This window comes from Struthio camelus, unplaced genomic scaffold (genome assembly GCF_040807025.1).
Source record: "Struthio camelus isolate bStrCam1 unplaced genomic scaffold, bStrCam1.hap1 HAP1_SCAFFOLD_41, whole genome shotgun sequence".
NCBI classification, from domain to species: domain Eukaryota; kingdom Metazoa; phylum Chordata; class Aves; order Struthioniformes; family Struthionidae; genus Struthio; species Struthio camelus.
Genome location: NW_027182695.1, coordinates 1928332 through 1948057, shown reverse-complemented (window position 1 = coordinate 1948057; position 19726 = coordinate 1928332). Strand labels below are relative to the sequence as shown.

Genomic DNA, 19726 nt, shown 5'->3' with positions numbered 1-19726 from the left:
CTTGGCTCTTGTTAACATCGAACCCTTTTCCCCTCGCCTCTGTAGCTGAGGGTTACAGCTCCTGTGCCCCAAGTCCCACCTGCTTCCCTTAGAGAAGTGGATGTTATTGCTAGGCCACTCTTCATCATTTTGGAAGGGTCCTGGAGAACAGGAGAGGTGCCTGACGAATGGAAGAAAGCCCATGTCACTCCAGTCTCCAAAAAGGGCAAGAGGGAGGAGGCCAGGAATCTACAGGCCTGTCAGCCTCCCCTCCACCCCTGGAAAGGTGATCCTGGAGGTCCTCACTAAGCATGTGGAGGACAAGAAGGTGATCAGGAGGAGTCAGCATGGATTCACCAAAGGGAACTCATGCTTGACCAATCTGATAGCCTTCTATGACTGAATGACTGGCTGGGTAGTTGAAGGGAGAGCAGTGGGTGTTGTCTGCCTGGACTTCAGCAAGGCTTTGGACACTGTCTCCCATCACATCCTCCTAGGGAAGCTCAGGAAGAGTGGTTTGGATGAGTGGATAATGAAGGTGGATTGCGAACTGGCTGGATGGCCGAGCGCAGAGGGTTGTGACCAGCGACGCAGAGTCAAGCTGGAGGCCGGTAGCTAGCGGTGTCCCCCAGGGGTCAGTCCTGGGTCCAGTCTTGTTCCACGTATTCCTCAATGACCTGGAGGAAGGGACAGAGTGCACCCTCAGCAAGTTTGCTGATGCTACTAAACTGGGGGGAGTGGCTGACACACCAGAGGGCTATACTGCCATTCAGAGGGGCCTGGCCAGGCTGGAGAGGTGGGCGGAGAGGAACCTCCTGAAGTTCAACAAAGGCAAGTGCGGGGTCCTGCACCTAGGCAGGAATAACCCCATGCACCAGTACAGGCTGGGGGTTGACCTGCTGGAAAGTAGCTCTGCAGAGAAGGACCTGGGAGTGCTGGTGGACAACAAGTTAAACATGAGCCAGCAGTGTGCCTTTGTGGCCAAGAAGGCCAATGGTATGCTGGGGCTGCATTAGGCAGAGTGTTGCCAGCATGGTCGAGGGAGGTGATCCTGCCCCTCTCCTCAGCCCTGGGGAGGCCTCACCTGGAGGACTGTGTCCACTTCTGGGCTCCCCAGTACAAGAAAGACATGGAACTCCTGGGGCTCAGGAACCTTAGGGAATTCAAGAGAGAAAAATGCCCACTCCTGCCCCAGGAGGGAAGAACCCCTTGCAGTGACCCACGAAGGAGACAGACTGGCCGGGAGCAGCTCTGTGGCCAAGGCCCAGAGGGTCCTGGTTCCGAGAAAGCTGAACAGGAGCCAGCAGCGTGCCCTGGCAGCCAGGAAGGCCAACAGCACCCTGGTCTGTATGTGCAGGAGCATGGCCAGTAGCTCAAGGGAAGTGAACATCTGCCTTTGCTCACCACTCGTTGGACCTCCATTTAGAGGCTGTGCCCAGAGTTGGGCCCCCCCCTCCGCCCACTTCAGGAACAACATAGACAAACTCGAGCAAGCTCAGTGGAGGTCCCCCAAGGGGCTCAGGGTCTGGAGCCCTTGTCCTGGGAGGGGAGGCTGAGGGAGCTGGCCTTGTTCAGCCTGGGGAAGAGAGGGTTTCAGGGGGACCTGAGGGTAACCTCTGGCTCTTCTGAGCAGTGCACGGTGTGAGGATGAGAGACCACAAGCATAAGCTGGAACAAAAGAGGTTCTGGCTGGAGAGGGGGAGAAACTTTTTACAATGAGGACAGAAAGACAGAGGCAACCGAGACAAGTGGTGCAGTCTCCATCCGTGGAGCTCCTCAAGACCCAGCTGGATAAACCCCTGAGTAACCTGATCTGACCTCATAGGTCACCAGCTGTGACCTGGAGGTTGGGCTGGAGACCTCCTGAGGTCCCTTCCCACCCTTCCCTCCCATTCCCCTTCCTTCCGGCAGATCAGCACTGAGTCAGTTAATCTTGTCTAAAGGAAGGAGAAAAGACCACTTGCCCTTGCAGAGATGGGAAAGGAAGCTCAGGGGCTGGGAAATAGTAGGGGCAGTAAATAGCGGGATATTAGCCAAGATGTGAAATCGCTGGACATGACAAGGGTTTCACTATCAGGGCTTATTGAAGGGTCATAGCTCTAGGTGTGGGATTTGTCTCAAGTCACCTTAACCATCTAGAAACACACATATACACACATCTTTTTCATCAGACCTTTATTAGATGACCTGGAGAAATATTTATTTTGTTCTTATGACCTCTTCCCTCCCTTTCCATTTCAACCTCACAAAACACATGCTCCTTGAGGGGTTCCTGGTGGGGAGCACACACCTTCCCCCATTGTCTCCTTGGCAGGTCACGTATGCACCCGAGGGGGTTTTACCACCCTGGCACAGCAATACTCGGAGCTCGTGGAGCTGGCCAAAGCTCTGCTGAGCCCTTTCCTCAGGGCCGCCCTGACCTCCCTGTTGCGCAGGCTGTAGATGAGGGGGTTGACCAGAGGTGTGAGGACGGTGTAGAAAAAGGAGAACACTTTGTAGAGCTGCCTCAGCTGGGGGGTTCTGGGCATCAGGTAGACAATGATGAGGGTGCCATAGAAAACAGAGACTACGGCAAGGTGAGAGGAGCAGGTGGAGAAGGCCTTCTGCCTGCCCACACTGGACGGGATCCTCAGGATGGCAGCTATGATGCACATGTAGGAGGCCAGCGTGAACAGGAAGGGGAAGACTATATCCAGGACAGCTATTATGGAAGCTAGTAGTGTGACCAGCCTGGTGTCACTGCAGGCGAGCTCCAGCAATGGTGTGAAATCACAGAAGAAGTGGTCAATAACATTGGGGCCACAAAACCTTAAGTGGGACAAGAAAGAAGTGACTACTGTAGAGATAAGGAGTCCCACTAGCCAAGAGGCTGCTGCCAGCTGCAGAGAGACCTTCCAGGTCATGCGGCTTGCATAGAGCAGGGGCTGGCATATGGCCAAGTACCGATCGTAGGACATCATGGCCAGCAGGTAACACTCACTAACTAAAAACGAAGCAATGAAATAGAACTGAACCATACAGCTGTGAGCAGAGATGGTGCTGTCTCCAGTCAGGAAGCTGGCCAGCAGCCGGGGCAGGATGGTGGAGCTGTAGCAGGTCTCCAAGGAGGACAGATTGCCCAGGAAGAAGTACATGGGGGTGTGCAGGTGCCGGTCTGCCACCACCAGCACAACAATGAGGATGTTCCCAGCCATTGTTACTGAGTAGATGATGAGCGAGAGGAGGAAGTGGTGCCTGGAGCGAGGAGACAACATTCCCCATTCCCAGCAGGAGAAACTCCTTTGGCGATGTGCAATTCTCCCATTCCCCTTTCTCCACAGAGCGCCACAGGTCCCTCATTCCTCTTTCCCAACGAGGCAACCTACAAGAAAAAACATCGGTTTCTTTCCTTCTTTCCAGTGCAGAAGGATCAGGAAGGAAGTGGCTGTCAGAGAAAACACGGAGCCTGGCACTTCCCTGACCGCATTGGTGTTCCCTTTAGGGCCCCCATGACTACTGAAAGGAGGGAACCAGGGGTTTCCAGGGAGTTAAGCCATGCATCTGTGAGCTGCCCCTCGGAGGTGCTCCTTTCCTGCTTGGAGTAGAGGCAGAGGAGAGAAAGCATTCACTCCGACTGTGACAGTGTCTTTCTGGCACCCAAAGTTGTTCTGAATAGCAGCCACCATTCCTAGCAGGCCAGGAGACCCCTTTCTGCGAGCACATCATGCCAGGTGCCCTTTTCCTCAGGGCGGGAGCATGGGCCCTGCACCAAACGGCTGACCTCAGCTCTCCGAAGCAGAGAAGGGACAAGGCGTGTGCTTCCTTCGACAGTGCGTGGCTCAGGAGTGGACATCCCCGGCACTGTGCAGCAGGACTTCCTCAGAGAGCTCTCAGAGAGAGCTTTGTGTGGCCTTGAGAGAGAAAAGGGAGCTGGACCTGAGAGAAGATGGACAGCTGAGCGAATCACTGATTGTGAGGAGGAGGGATTGGGAGCAGGGCAGGAGGGAAGAGGCCAGGGGAGATCATTCCCTTGGTGTAGGTGCCCCTCCAAGCAATGGTTTGGGAGGGGCTTGGGGCTGCCTGGTGGCACAGCCCAGCAGCTGGACCTCAGCACTGCCAGCTGTGCTCGCGGGGCTCTGGGCTGGCTCAGGGGCAGCAAAGGCACAAACTAACTCTGCACCAACCAACAAGCTCCCCAGCACTCTGCTCTGCTAACAAGGGCATCAGGAGAAACGTGTGTAGGGAAGGGGGAGCTGGAGTAGAAGACACCCAGCAAAGGACTTGCCCATCACTTTCCTCACCCATAGATGCCACCGTGCAAAGCCTCCCCAGCCAGAAAGGAACAGACCTGATTCAGAAGACACAACACAAAGCTGCAGGCCTCCGGATGAGGTGGTGACCTCTGCACTGATGGTGTTGGGCAATGACGATGGAGGTCGGGGGTCTCACCCTCTGCTTCCTGCCCACCACATCCTTCTCTTCCCTGAGCTCTCTGCAAACCACAACCCAGCTCTCAGGCATTGCTCTGCCCTTGCCGTCTTCTTTCAGCCCCTCCTGCGGTTGTGTCCAGCAGCAGTTGAACCCCCCCTGCTCTCTGCAGCGTCCTGGGGTTGAAAGCACTTCAGGAGTCTCTGAAGGCTCCTGCTGCAGCTGGTCTCTCCCCAGGCACTGCAGAGAGGCAGCAATGCCTAATTGGCTCTCCAAGGAGACTGAAACCTCTGAGCTGCTGGAAACTTTGTGAACACTTCTGGCATACAGCTTGTGCCATAACTCTGCTCACTCAAACTCTGGCACATGCTCCTTTGAAAGGGAAGCTGAGTCAGAGAAGGCCTCAGGACTCCTCCTAACTCACAATGCAAAGTCAGGAGAGATGCTGTGAATGGGATTCCCCTCACCTGCCTGCAGACACCTGTCTGTTCACTGCCTCGCTCAGGTTGAGAGAGCCCTGGTGGCCTGAGCTGGTCCCTCCAGCCCCCCACCATGGTCAGTGGGGAGGGAGAGGCCAAGCCCCAGGCATTTCCTCCCTGCCACGGAGACTTCCCCTGGGCGATGGGTGAGTCCCCCTCTTGGGTGCCAGGCTCTGTCCCCTGAGGTGAGAGGGCCCCCAAACTCTCCCGGAGGCGCGAGCGACTGGTGTGTCAGGGGCTGAAGAGAGCAGAGCTCTTGATATGTCCTTGTGGTTTGTGTCCACCTCTCCTCCCTGGCAGGTGCCCAGAGGCCCAGAGGTGTTGCTCCTGTTGTGGCACCAGTGGGTTCCACTGGGCATGATTCCTCTTGGTGCTGTTGCAGTGGCATGGCGTGAGGTGCAATCTCCTCGGCCTCTGCCCTGGCTGGAGGAGCAGGAGCCGCTGGTCCCATGGATGCAGAAGTTTGTGCGGCGGCTGCCTGAGCTTCCTGATGGCCTCCTACTGAACTGACTGCAGTTTGTCATTGTTTTGCCTTAATTGGGGACCCAGCACTGGATGTGGCACTCCAGATGTGGTGTAAGGAGCACTGAGTAATGGGGGGAGATCACTTCCCTCCATCTCCTGGCCATACTTCTGCACACAGCCCCGGAGGCTGTTGGCCTTCCTCACTGCCAGTGCAAACTGCTGGCTCAGGTTCACTTGGCCGTGCACCAGGACCCCCAGGGCCTTTTCCACAGAGCTTCTCCTGGCCAGTCTGTTGTCAGGGCCCTGGGGGCATTAACAGGCCTTCAAGGCCCTGATCAGCCACACCAGGGGCCTCCACAAACCCCCTGCGCATGGCACTGGAGCCCACTTGGTCAGGTCTGGGCCTTAAGTCCCATCTTGACCTACACTGCAGGTGTGCCTGTCTGCAGCGGCATTACAGCTGTGCCCATTCCTGACCATGGACCTTGACGATCCAGACTCTGGCTCAAGGACTGGATTTCTGGCTAGACTTTGGACATACCTCATCTCTCTGGACATGCCCTGCAATTACAGGGCCTTGTCTGACCCTGGTTACTGTCATTGGACCTGATCCTGGTTTGCTGACTTGTGTTCCTGGCTTGACCTTGGACCTGCCTCGTCACCAAGAACTCTCCTCATGATCTGGAGTCTTTGCTGAACCCAGCTACCATGTCCAGGTGTGCCCTGCTCGCTTTGCTTGGGTAGGGTGGGGTTGGCCCTGCCTGGGGAGGCCCCTGCCTTTTTGGCCTTGTTATCACGTTTGTCTCCCAGCTGCCCGTCCCTTTGGGAGCAGCCGGCCCTTGCTGTTCCCTGAAAGCTGTCCACAGCCTGTGTTGTTGCAAGGGGTTCTTGCTCCCTAGGGGCAAGAGTTGGCATTTGTCTTGGCTGCATTTCATGAGAGTGCATGCTATGTCCTTCTCCAGACTTTCAAGGTCCCTCTGCATGGCTGCCCCAGCTGTGAGCACAGTGACTTGTATTCCTCCAGTCTAGTCTCCTCTGCAGACCTCCTCCAGGGGACTGATAAAGATGGACAGATAGCAGCGTAGATCCCTGAGGGACTTCCCTTGTTAAAGGCCCCCAGGCAGAGGATGGCCCATCAGACACTCTGTGAGCCCAGTCAGCCAAGCAGTGCTTCAGTCTCCTGGTTGTCCACCCATCCACACCATGACATCCTGACTTGGGACACCACGTCAAAAGCCTTGCTAAAGACAAGGTGCGTGACATCCACTGCTCTGCCCTCTCCCACCAATCCAGTTGTCTGTCCTAGAAGGTAATAGGGTCAGTGAGGCAGGATTAAGAGCTGGGAAACCCGTGCTGACTGTTTCCCGTCACGTTCTGCTCCATTTACTCCCATCTGTTTGCTCACAAATGTGTTTCAAGAGGACTCCCTCACGCTGTGATTTGCCAAGGCACTGAAGTGAGGCTGAGCAGCCTGTTGTTCCTTGGACCATTTGTTTGGCCTCTTCTAAAGAGGGCTTCAAATGTGACTTTCCTCCAGTCCTTGGGCATGCCTGCCCTCATCTCCACCCCTGCACAAGAACAACAGTGAGGACCCTTACAAGGATGTTGGCGACTTCCATCAACTCTTTGCTTGAGCAGCAAGGGCTCAACTCTTGCCTTGTTCAGCCTTTCACTACTGTCCAGGCATGTCCTTGAACCCCTCTAAAAGTCTCAACCAGGAGCTCTGGCTCTCCTGACACCACTCCCTGCTCCCACCTCCAGCATGCTGCCTGTTTGCATTGGAGCTCCACCCCAACGGCCCCCCACCTGCCTTGAGGGAGGAGGAGACCTTTCACACCTGCTGAAGGCCTAAAGCCCTTTGGAAGGGGAAGCCACCAGTGCAGTAAACCTCCCTGGCAAAGGCTTGGAGAGGTGATCTGACCTAACACCCACCCTTGAAGCAGGAAGGTCTTGCCCCACAGCCAGAGCCCTTTTGCCTTGGGTGAAAAACAATAAACAAACAATCAAACAAACAAAAGAGCCTTTTTTGGAAAAGGAATTCGGTTAGCACCTTCCCCCATCAAGCCAGATAGCCCCTCCCCCCAGATCCTGGCTGCATGTCCTGCTCCTCCCTTGGAGACTATGAAGGAAGGATGATGCTGTCCCCTGCTCCAGGGGCTGGTTCCTCCCCTGTCTCTTGTCATGCTGTTGAATCCCCAGCACAAGTCTGATGGTCAGAAACACAGAATCACAGAATCGTTTAGGTTGGAAGGGACCTCTGAAGATCAACTAGTCCAACCTCCCTGCTCAAGCAGAGTCACCTAGAGCATATTGCCCAGGATCACATCCAGACGGGTTTTGAATATCTCCAGCGAAGGAGACTCCACTACCTCTCTGGGCAACCTGTTCCAATGCTCTGTCACCCTCACAGGAAAGAAGATTTTTCTCAAGTTTAGGTGGAACTTCCTGTGTTTCAGTTTGTGCCCATTGCCTCTTGTCCTGTTGCTGGGCACCACGGAGAAGAGGCTGGCCTCATCCTCTTGACACTCCCCCCTTCAGATACTTGTACACGTTGATGAGATCGCCTCTCAGTCTTCTCTTCTCCAGGCTGAACAGGCCCAGCTCTTGCAGTCTTTCTTCCTAGGAGAGGTGCTCCAGCCCTCTAATCATCTTGGTAGCCCTCCGCTGGACTCTCTCCAGGAGTGCCATGTCTCTCTTGTCCTGGGGAGCCCAGAAGTGGACACAGTCCTCCAGGTGAGGCCTCCCCAGGGCTGAGGAGAGGGGCAGGATCACCTCCCTCGACCATGCTGGCAACACTCTGCCTAATGCAGCCCCAGCATACCATTGGCCTTCTTGGCCACAAAGGCACACTGCTGGCTCATGTTTAACTTGTTGTCCACCAGCACTCCCAGGTCCTTCTCTGCAGAGCTACTTTCCAGCAGGTCAACCCCCAGCCTGTACTGGTGCATGGGGTTATTCCTGCCTAGGTGCAGGACCCCGCACTTGCCTTTGTTGAACTTCAGGAGGTTCCTCTCCGCCCACCTCTCCAGCCTGGCCAGGCCCCTCTGAATGGCAGTATAGCCCTCTGGTGTGTCAGCCACTCCCCCCAGTTTAGTAGCATCAGCAAACTTGCTGAGGGTGCACTCTGTCCCTTCCTCCAGGTCATTGAGGAATACATGGAACAAGACTGGACCCAGGACTGACCCCCTGCTAGCTACTGGCCTCCAGCTTGACTCTGCGTCGCTGACCACAACCCTCTGCGCTCGGCCATCCAGCCAGTTCGCAATCCACCTTCATTATCCACTCATCCAAACCACTCTTCCTGAGCTTCCCTAGGAGGATGTGATGGGAGACAGTGTCCAAAGCCTTGCTGAAGTCCAGGCAGACAACACCCACTGCTCTCCCTTCAACTACCCAGCCAGTCATTCAGTCATAGAAGGCTATCAGATTGGTCAAGCATGAGTTCCCTTTGGTGAATCCATGCTGACTCCTCCTGATCACCTTCTTGTCCTCCACATGCTTAGTGAGGACCTCCAGGATCACCTTTCCAGGGGTGGAGGGGAGGCTGACAGGCCTGTAGATTCCTGGCCTCCTCCCTCTTGCCCTTTTTGGAGACTGGAGTAACATGGGCTTTCTTCCATTCGTCAGGCACCTCTCCTGTTCTCCAGGACCCTTCCAAGATGATGGCCTAGCAATAACATCCGCCAGCTCCCTCAGCACTCGCATCCCATCAGGGCCCATAGACTTGTGGATGTCAAGTTTGGTTAAATGATCTCTAACCCAATCCTCCTCCACCAAGGGAGAGTCTTCCTTTCTCCAGACCTCCTCCCTGGTCTCCAGGGTCTGGGATTCCTGAGGACTAGCCTTAGCAGTAAAAACTGAAGGAAAGGCGGCATTCAATAACTCTGCCTTCTCTATACCCTTCGTCACCAGGGCACCCGCCCCATTCAGCAGCGGGCCCACGTTTTCCCTAGTCTTCCTTTTGCTCCTGATGTACTTGAAGAAGTCCTTCTTGTTGTCCTTGATATCCCTTGCCAGATTTAATTCCAAATGGGCCTTAGCCTTAATCTCCCTGGACTTCTGCAAGGCTTTTGACACTGTCTCCCGTCACATCCTCCTAGGGAAGCTCAGGAAGTGTGGGCTAGATGAGTGGACAGTGAGGTGGATGGAGAACTGGCTGGATGGCAGAGCTCCGAGGGTTGTGGTCAGCGACGCAGAGTCAAGCTGGAGGCCGGTGGCTAGCAGGGGGTCAGTCCTGGGTCCAGTCTTGTTCCATGTATTCCTCAATGACCTGGAGGAAGGGACAGAGTGCACCCTCAGCAAGTTTGCTGATGCTACTAAACTGGGGGGAGTGGCTGACACACCAGAGGGCTATACTGCCATTCAAGGAGACCCCCGACAGGTTGGTCTCCTTGGGCAGAGAGTTGGGCAGAGAGGAAACCTCATGGAGTTCAATAAAGGCAAGTACAACGCCTGCACCTAGGGAGGAATAATCCCAGGCACCAGTACAGGCTGGGGGCTGAGCTGCTGGAAAGCAGCTCTGCCGAGAAGGACCTGGGAGTGCTGGTGGACAACAAGTTAAACATGAGCCAGCAGTGTGCCTTTGTGGCCAAGAAGGCCAATGGTCTTCTGGGGTGCATTAGGCAGAGTGTTGCCAGTAGTTTAAGGGAGGTGATCCTGCCCCTCTAACCTGATCCTCCTCAACCAAGGGAGAGTCTTCCTTTCTCCAGACTTTCTCCCTGGTTTCTCCAGGGTCTGGGATTCCTGAGGACTAGCCTTAGCAGTAAAAACTGAAGGAAAGGCAGCATTCAATAACTGTGCCTCCTCTGTATCCTTCGTAACCAGGGCACCCACCGCATTCAGCAGCAGGCCCACATTGTCCCTAGTCTTCCTTTTGCTATTGATGTATTTGAAGAAGGCCTTCTTGTTGTCCTTGACATCCCTTGCCAGATTTAATTCCAACTGGGCCTTAGCCTTCCTTGTCGCATCCCTGCACACTCTGACAACGTCCCTGTATTCCTCCCAAGTGGCCTGTCCCCTTTTCCGCATTCTGTACACTTCCTTCTTCTGCTGGAGTTTGGCCAGGAGTTCCTTGCTCCTCCATGCAGGTCTCCTGCTGAATCTGCTTTGCTGGACTTCTTCCTCAGAGGGATGCACTGATCTTGAGCCTGGAGGAAGTGATGCTTGAATATTAACCAGCTTTCTTGGACCCCTCTTCCTTCTAGGGCCCTACCCCGTGAGATTCCCCTAAGTAGGTCCCTGAAGAGGCCAAAGTCAGCTCTCCTCAAGTCCAGCGCTGCAATCCTGCTTATTGCCCTGCTCCCTCCTCGTAGGATCCTGAACTCCACCATCTCACGGTCACTGCAGCCAAGGCTGCCCCCAACCTTCACATCTCCAACCAAACCTTCTTTGTTTGTTAGTACAAGGTCCAGCAACACACCTCTCCCTGTTGACTTCTCCACCACCTGTGTCAGAAAGTCATCCTCAATGCTCTGCAGGAACCTCCTCGACTGGTTGTGCCTAGCTGTGCTGTCTTCCCAACAGATGTCAGGGGGGTTGGAGTCCCCCAGGGAACCAGTCCCTGTGATTCTGAGGCTACTTCCAGCTGTCAGTAGAAGGCCTCATCAACTTCCTCTTCCTGATCACGTGGCCTGTAGTAGACCCCCACAACAGTGTCACCCATGTTAGCCTGCCCTTTAATCCTGACCCATAAGCTCTCGACCCACTCTTCATCCACCCCGAGGCAGAGCTCCATACATTCTAGTTGCTCCCTCACATAAAGAGCAACTCCACCACCTCGCCTTCCTCGCCTGTCTTCCCTAAAAAGCACATAGCCATCCATGACAGCATCCCAGTCATGTGAACTATCCCACCATGTCTCTGCAACCGCAATGAGATCATGGCCCTGCGACCGCACACAGATCTCTAACTCTTCCTGCTTATTCCCCATGCTGCACGCATTGGTATACAGGCATTTCAGAGAGCCAGTCAAGCACGCAGGCTTCCCAGGAGAGGTGCAAGAGGATCCTCCATAGACATGTCCCATGCTGTCTCCCCTGGCTGCATGCACCCGCTGGAGGCATCCTGACTTGAGCGGTGTTTCACTGACTCCCCTGCCACTATACCACTCCCCTTCCCCCATCTTGCCTAGTTTAAAGCCCTCCTTACCAGGCTGGCCAATCTGTTGGCAAAGACACGCGTGCCCCGCTTGGTAAGGTGGATCCCATCACTCCCCATCAGCTGTTGATCTTCAAACAGGGTCCCATGGTCATAGAAACCAAAGCCCTGTTGCCAACACCAGCGGCGCAGCCAGTTGTTCACTTGGAAAACTCGTCTCCTCCTCCTCCCATCCTTTCCCCTCCCAGGCAAGATTGAGGAGAAAACAACCTGGGCTCCCAGACCCTTCACCACCATCCCCAGAGCTCTGAAGTCCTGTTTGATGGTTTCCAGTTTGCCTTTTGTGTCGTTAGCGCCCACATGGAAGGGAAGATCAGCAGAGGGTAGTAGTCCGATGCATGGACAAGCCTTGACAGTCTTTCCACGACATCTCTTATTCGAACCCCTGGCAGGCACCAAACCTCTCCAGACAGCAGGTCAGGTCGGCAGACAGGTGCCTCTGTCCCCTGCAGCAGGCAGTCACCCACAACAATCACTCGTCGCTTCTTCCGGGGGTTCCTGCATGGCACAGGGTCTGCCAGGCCAGTTGCCTCCCTCGGAGCCATGCCCAGCCTCTCCTCAGCTTGGAGGGTGCTCAACTTGTTCTTCACAGGCAACTCTTGAGAAGGAGCAAGAGCCTTTCTCCTTCTACGAGAGGTCACCAGCTTCCAGCCCTCTTCAACAGCGTTATGATGCACCTTTACACACGGTGCTGAGCCCTCTGACAACTCCATTGCTTGCAGGTGGGGACTCCTGGAGCTGCACAGTCTCCAAGAATACCCTGTCAATCTCCCGCTCATCCTCTCGGATGCTACGCAGCCTACTAACTTCCTCCCGCAGCTCCTTTATCTGGTGATGCAACTGGTCAACCACAGCACACCTCACACAGGAGAGCTGACTGTCAGCCCAGGCCTCACGGAGAGGCCCCAGGCACTCCCTGCAGCCTGACACCTGCAGAGCTGCATCTGCTGTCTGAGGGTCTGTGTGGGTTGAAGCCTCAGACACAGCCGATGCAGCACCTCCAGCAGCCACTGGGGAATGTGCTCTGCAGTGTGTCATGACCATGCCCCGGGGAAGGACACACCACTGTGCAAAATGGAGAGGTGCCTTCTTTGCCTTCTGGCGCCCTTCTGCGCAAACTGCTGCGCAAACTGCTGCATCTGTTCGCTGCCTCTGTTGGCTGCGCTCCTGGCTGCATGTCCTACTCCCCCCTTGGAGACTATGAAGGAGGGATGTTCCTGTGGTGGTGCCTCCCCCCTCTCTTGTCATGCTGTTGAATCCCCTGCACAAGTCTGATGGTCAGAAACCTCCTGGCTCAGGGAAAAGAACAGAGGGTCTTGCATGAACGGCTCAGGCAGGGTCTTCTCAGGCGAGGGCCCTTCTTCAACAGACATCTTGTGAGGTCTCTGGAATGGTCATCAGGCTGAGGGGTCAACCTTCCAGGCCTCCGCTGGGGACACAGCTCTCGTCGTCACTGACAGACAGGACCCAGGATCTGATGACAAAGGATGCACACAGGGGTAACTGCTCCAGCCAGTTCTGTGCTCCTTGCCCATAGTCCTGGGGTCCCCGAGGGTGCACTTGTGGGGCAGTGAGCACAGGCCCATCTCAGACGTGGTGCAGAGCATCCTTCAGCTCCCCTGCACAGCTCCCTCCCAGCAGACCCTGCTCCAGACCTTCCCCACACAGACCACAGCAGGGGGAGCAGGGAACTCCCCAGGTACCAAAGTAGGGCCCCCAGGTTCGGCTGGGTGCTGCACAGACCCCTTCCCCCTCCCCCAACAGCATCCTCCCATTCTGCCAGGTGTTGGACAGACCTTTCTACCCGGATGATCCTGGGGGGCCCCTTTGTGCATGGCGCTGCACAGGCCCTCTCACCCAGACCAGGAACCACCCCATAACATGCTGACCATGGCACAGGTTCCCCTGTAACAACACTCTGGCCCCCTCCCTAACCCCTTCATCACTGCCCCCCATTTCCCCTCGCAAACCTGAAGCCATTAGGCCACCACATCACCCCTTCCCTCAAGCTGCTCACCACCCCAGCCCTGAAATCCTGCTGCCCTCCCGTCAAGTACTGATCTTGGGGGAAATGAATCCCGCAACATCTCCCAAGCAAGCATTTCTGCCTCCCGGGTTGATGCCTCCATCGGAGGGGTCCCCAGACCTCCCCTATGACCACTGGATGCAAGGAGGAGCTCTGCGATCTCACTTCATCTCTGTGCAAAGAGTCCTGCTAGGAAGGGGGAAAGCACTTGCTCTCTGGAAGTGCCACTCTCCTGGCAGCGTGTGCAAAGGCCAAGGAGCTACCCTGCAGCTGTCACGGAGTGGGTGCCAGGTGTGTTGCCCTGTGACAGGAGAATGGCCATCCATTTCTTTTTCCATCTTTGACCTTTTCCAGCCAAGCTGCTTTCCCATCTCATGCCCGGTGTTGCCTGCCATTGCCCACGTCGAGCAAGCAGAACCTCTCCCTGGTACTAGTCACCTTCCCCTTTGCTTTTTTCTTCCAATCAGGTTCCAAAATCTCCACTTCTCCTGGAATAAAATCCCTACACAGAGCCATCATTAACTGCAGCTGAGCTTAGGAGGCAACATGGAGGCACAAAGCATCTGTAGGAATCCACCTCTTGCTCAAGCAGTACCCGTGATGCCTTCATTAAAGTGTGGGTAATGGTTTCATTGAGAATCCCTTCAGGTGAGAAGGCCATCCTGAGAACAGGATGGTTCTCAGTTGTTTTTTTTTTAATCTAATACACCTGCATCGATGCTTTCTGTGGATGTAGAGCATGAGTCCATGTTAGGAAACCTTCTGGGAGAGAGAGAGGCTGGCAGAAAGGGGGTTGCTGAAAGAAAAGCTCTTTGGTAAGCGGAGGATGGAAGAGAGCAGGGGCAGGCGTGAGGGAGCTTTGGGAGCCATTCATGATGGGGAGGCAGCGCTCCAACAGTGCTGGGGCCTGGTGGGGTGGGGAATCACTCTGTGCTTGCAGATGGAGGTGTTGGGGGCCACGTCTTTGGGGCCAGGCTCCAGGGGAGTGTCGGCCAAGGCTGAGGGATATCTGAGGAACAGAGGCAGCATGGGGGATGACAGAGGCCTGAGAGGCCCTGTACAGGGCACGTCCAAGGGCGACGTGACAAAGACCTCGCTATCTCCTGGCTTTGTCACCCTGAAATCGCTGCCTCTGATTTCCTGCTCTAATCAGCCCCCAGGGAGGGACACTTTGATTCCCTGAAACAGCTCCATCACTAACAGCCCTCAGCAGGCCCCATTAGACCTCCCAGCAGCTGCGTTCCTGACATGGCCCTCCACACTCAGTGACTGTCCCCCGGGAGCTCGTTAGCACGCAGCAACCATAACGAGCTGATTCTTGCCTCTCCTCCTCTGCCTGGCCTCAGGGGGCTGCTAGGAGAGGTTGGCATCTAGGAAGGGTTTTGCTAAGTGTGATGATGCTAATGAGCCCATGAGGAAACAGCTGCTTTTTCTTCCTCAGCTTCAAGCCTACACAGTGCTAAATTCAAAATCTGTCTTTCCAGGACATAATATGGAAATAAAGAATGTCTCTCCAGCAGCATATGGGAAGTATCGGTGCAAGGTGGAGCTACTTCGGAACGTCACTTTTGGCAGTGAGAGGCAGAATTACTCTAGAAGCATGGCCTCCGATTTCTGTTTCTTTAAGCAGGGTGTGACCACAAGGGAGGGTCGGGTACCGGCATAGAGAGATGCTTGGAGGGTTCAAACAGCGTAGATTTAAGGAAGGACTTTCACCCCAAGCTGTGCAGTGAGTCCTGGGCACCACGCGGAGGGTCGCTGCTGGGAGGCTGCTGGACACACAGGTCCGGTGCCCAGGCGGGACTCACTCTGCGTCTCCCCAGGGCCCCTTTGAGCTACTCGAGCTATTTCCTTCTGTCGGCTGCGTGAAGAAGCTTGGGGAGCTGCTGACTGCGAAGCACCCGGACACGGCTGACAGAACAGAATATGCATGTCCGGCCCCAACGGGTTGGGGTCCGCGGGCACAGAGCAGCTCTGGGGCTGCCATCATGTGCTCTGCCAGTGCCTGGCTCCTCACCAGCTCTCCTGCAGCTGTTCACGCTACACGCTGTCCACCCCCGGCAGACAGAGACATGGTGTTGGTGCCACCAGAGTGCAGGCAAGGTTCACACTTGCCTTTCAGGCATGGGCTTAATGAGCAACGAGCTCCTAAATTAGAGTAAACATGTATATGGTAAATCATGACATGTCTGCACACAGAACTAATCAGCTCAGAAGACCAGGAGTATGATGCGAGTCGTTGTGGTCCCTTGCAGACTGGCTGCATTCGGTCCAGTAAGCTGCTGCTCTGCCACCGGCTGGGCAGCCGCCTCCCCCTCATGCTCGGTGTCTGCCAGGTGGCTCCTCGGGGTCCCAGATGTTGCCCTCCCGAGTTTCCAGATCCCAATCCACCTTTTGCACCAGTGTCCACACTGCCAGGGGATGGACTTCTCACTACCACCCCTGTCAGCACTGATGACTTGCAATGTGGGCGGCCACAGGACACCAGTGCTGCAGCTTCTCAGCTCCATCTGCGGTTGCAATCACAACCTCAGCAACACCTCTCCCAGGGTGTAGAGCGCAGTCAGCAAGATCCACCCCAGACCCCCCGCTGCCTTTCGTGCCACCAGTCCTGCTTTTTCCAGCTGGAGCTTGGAGACCAGTTCCACGAGCTGCTCTGGGGATGCCCCCGGCTCACTCTCTAGCTTCAGCCATGCTGTGGGGGTGACCTGCTAAGACCAAAACTCTTTGGAATTAAGTAGATCTCTGCCCAGTAGTGGAAATAACCAGTAAGGAAGGTCTAGACGAAACATCTGAGCTGGGAGGTACAACTACATCAGCTCACCCAAACAGCCTGCTGGACTGCTGAGGCTCCCATGCTTGCGGGGGACATCAGCACAGTGACAGAAGAGGAAAGATGAGCACTTGCATCCTTGCTTAGGGAACTACTTTGCACAAAGGCATGTCATACTAAGAAATTATCCAGTTAACGACTCAGCAGACTGGTGAATTGAGTAACTAGAGAGTTAATAAAGGTGGGTAGTGTGAAATTGAGGTTTGTGGGCCTGCTGCTGAATGGGGCAGGGGCCCTGGCCACAGAGGACACAGAGAAGGCAGAGATCCTGAATGTCACCTTTGCTTCTATCCTTACTGCTAAGGCCAGCCCTCAGGAATCCCAGACCCTGGAGACCAGGGAGGAAGTCTGGAGAAAGGAAGACTCTCCCTTGGTGGAGGAGGATTGGGTTAGAGATCATTTAACCAAACTTGACATCCACAAGTCTATGGGCCCTGATGGGATGCACCTGCGAGTGCTGAGGGAGCTGGCGGATGTTATCACTAGGCCACTCTCCATCCTCTTGGAAAGGTCCTGGAGATCAGGAGAGGTGCCTGAGGACTGGAAGAAAGCCAATGTCACGCCAGTCTTCGAAAAGGGCAAGAAGGAGGAGCCAGGAAACTACAGGCCTGTCAGCCTCACCTCCATCCCTGGAAAGGTGATGGAACAGCACCTCCTGGAGGTCCTCACTAAGCATGTGGAGGACAAGTAGGTGATCAGGAGCAGTCAGCACGGATTCATCAAGGGGAAATCATGCTTGACCAATCTGATAGCCTTCTCGGATGGAATGACTGGCTGGGTAGATGAGGGGAGAGGGTAGATAGGTAGAGGTTGTGGAGCCTCCTTCTCTGGAGATGTTCAAAACCTGCCTGGACCCAATGCTGGGCAACGTGCTCTAGGCGACCCTGCTTGAGCAGGGGGCTTGGACTAGATGATCTCCAGAGGTCCCTTCCAACCTCACCCAATCTGTGATTCTGTGAAGAGCAGCAAAAGAATATCAGGACGTAAAAGCAGCGCTTGGAAGTAAATTCTTTATTCTCAAAAGCGAGGGTGGGGGGGGGAGTATCGCAGGGACTCTCTGGTTCTGGGCAGCAGCTCTGCTGGAAGACCCTTGGGCAGGCAGCCAGAGGGGCTGTGCCACGCGATGAGGCGGGAGAGAGAGCCAGTGGGGCAGGAGAGTGAGTGCACAGGGTGCTGAGCCTTCTCCTGCCCAGGAAAGGCAGCAGGAGTGGTGTGGAGCACAGCCCTCTCTCATGTGCTCCCTGCATCTTCTTTTCCCCACCGACTGCTCCAGAGTCTTAGCCGCTTCCCTCTGATCTCTTCCTGACTGTTAGTTCTCAGCAGCGGTGTCAGCAGAAGAACTGGAGCCTGGAGCCACACACCTCCTTAGGACACCCTCCACCAGCCGCCCAGCTAACGCCCTCTCTCCTGACTCCCATTGCTCCAGCTCACCCAGCACAAGCTTTACACGCGTGGCTCTCCGCCGGGCTCCTCGGCGGGAAGGGGGCTTTGGAGCCAATGGAGGGACGGGCTGCCTGGAAAAGTGCTGGCCAATGCATGGCAAGGCGTCTTGCACGCTCCCTGGCCTCGCTTTAGGCAGGCTTCCCAACTCAGGAGGAGCAGGTCTTGATGTGGATGCTGAGGGGTAATAGAAGGGCTTGTGAGGGCCTTCTGGTGTGCTTGGTGCATCTTGCTCACAGCCTCGGACAACAGACAGCAGGAGATTACACGAGAGCTCCTCTTCAAACTCTGCTTCTGCCTCTGAAGGCAGCACCATTCCAGGGAGGCAGAGAGGTGGCAGCTTTGTTCTTGGGTGACTCTTCTCTAATTTCCTTGCAGGAATTTTCTTTCCTCCTGGCCTTGGAAAGTCCTGTGCCAGGTAGCTCTCATCCCCATCTCTTGGCCTGGGCTCTTTTGCCACCCGCCTCCCGCACTTCACTCCTGAAGCAGCAGCAGTCGGAGGTTGACCGCACCCATCTGACAGTGACTCCACCAGCCCGCTCTCCACAGTGCTTTCTGCTGGAGCGTCCTCCAAGGATCTTGCCTTTGCCTTCATTTCTTTTAACTTGGTCTGCTTCTTCAGCGTTGCCAGAACATCATGGACAACCATTGCAGCATACACCCGTAGCTCTGAGTGGAGTTGCTGCACTTGGGAAATTGCATTTGCGATGCTCCCCCTTGCAAGTGTGCCACTCTCGCGTGATGCAGCAGCAGCAGCAGTGTGGCATGGCTGCAACACGGGCAGCCTTGTGGCTTTTGGTGTCCAGTGCTGGCATGCTCTCGAGGAGGCTTCTACTTCCTTTGTCACCTGGCTTGAGAGAGGTGTCCGGGATGGCTGCACTTGTCTTGGAGAAAGCGTCTCAAGGGGCAGCTCCTGGATTTCAGACAATTTACAGTGGAAGTGATGTTCAAACTGAGAAGCTACAAAGGATTCCAAGGTGGCTCCAACCCTCTCAACAGCCTCTCTGGTGAGTTTGTCAAGAGACGCCAGAGGAGTTGCTCCGTCATAGCCTGTGAATTCAGCTTCCCTCCGGCTGCTTTCTCCCACTTTGCCAGCTCGCGTGGTTCGTTCAGTTACCAGCTGCTCAGAGGCGTCTGAGGCGCTGCATGCCAAACGCTTCCCAAAGGCATCCATAATGGTTGCTACAATCTCTCTAGCCACCAGTCCAATTTCCTCCTGCGGATCCCGAGCAGACCTCTCCAAAGGCTCTGCGCTTTGAGCACTAGCAAACAACCTTCCACTGATGGCCAGTGGAGCCCTCCTTAAAACACACACCGACGGATCCAGCTCTTTCACCCTCTCCAGCACTTCCTCCACCATGCTCTCTGCCACCTCTTCCAGCTCCTGGCCTTCTCTCCATGTAGTCTCTATCAGAGTAATGTGGACTTTTTCACACAGCTCTTCCTCAAAAGACTTCTGCAACAGAAACCAGGAGGAACTGATGAGTGAATGGCAAACAAACTGGAGAGAGGAGATGGAGGAGGTTACGTTATTGCACTGCACACTGCTCTGCCCTCTGCTCCCATGGGTGCCACCTGCTCTCACCACACCACTGTCTCTAATGAGAACTGGGCAATGGCAGGCTCTCCTCGAAGCTGATCTTTGACCTTCTGCAGGAGGACACTAACCCACACATGGCCAAGCACTGGCGCGACGGGGTTCAGGGGGGCTCCGTTTTGGGCTGCTCACCACACGAGAAAGCAGCAACAGGCACCGTGGGAACACTTAGTGCAGCTGGTGGATGTAGGCTGAGTAGGGGAGTGCGTGAGCCCAGGAGCCCACCAAGAGTGCCAGGCACACCTGGTCTCGCTCTGCCTGCTGCAGGAGGTGCTTCTCTTCCTCAGGGGCCTCCAGCTCCTCCATCCTCTGCGCAATCCTGGCAAGCAACCTGGAAAGACAAA

At 55.4% G+C, this 19726-nt stretch overlaps 1 pseudogene; it reads right to left on the bottom strand.

Moving 5' to 3' along the window:
- Nucleotides 1–2294: 2294 nt before the first annotated feature.
- LOC138065164 (olfactory receptor 10A4-like) lies at nt 2295–3318 on the bottom strand (annotated as a pseudogene).
- Between the last annotated feature and the right edge of the window lie 16408 nt (nt 3319–19726).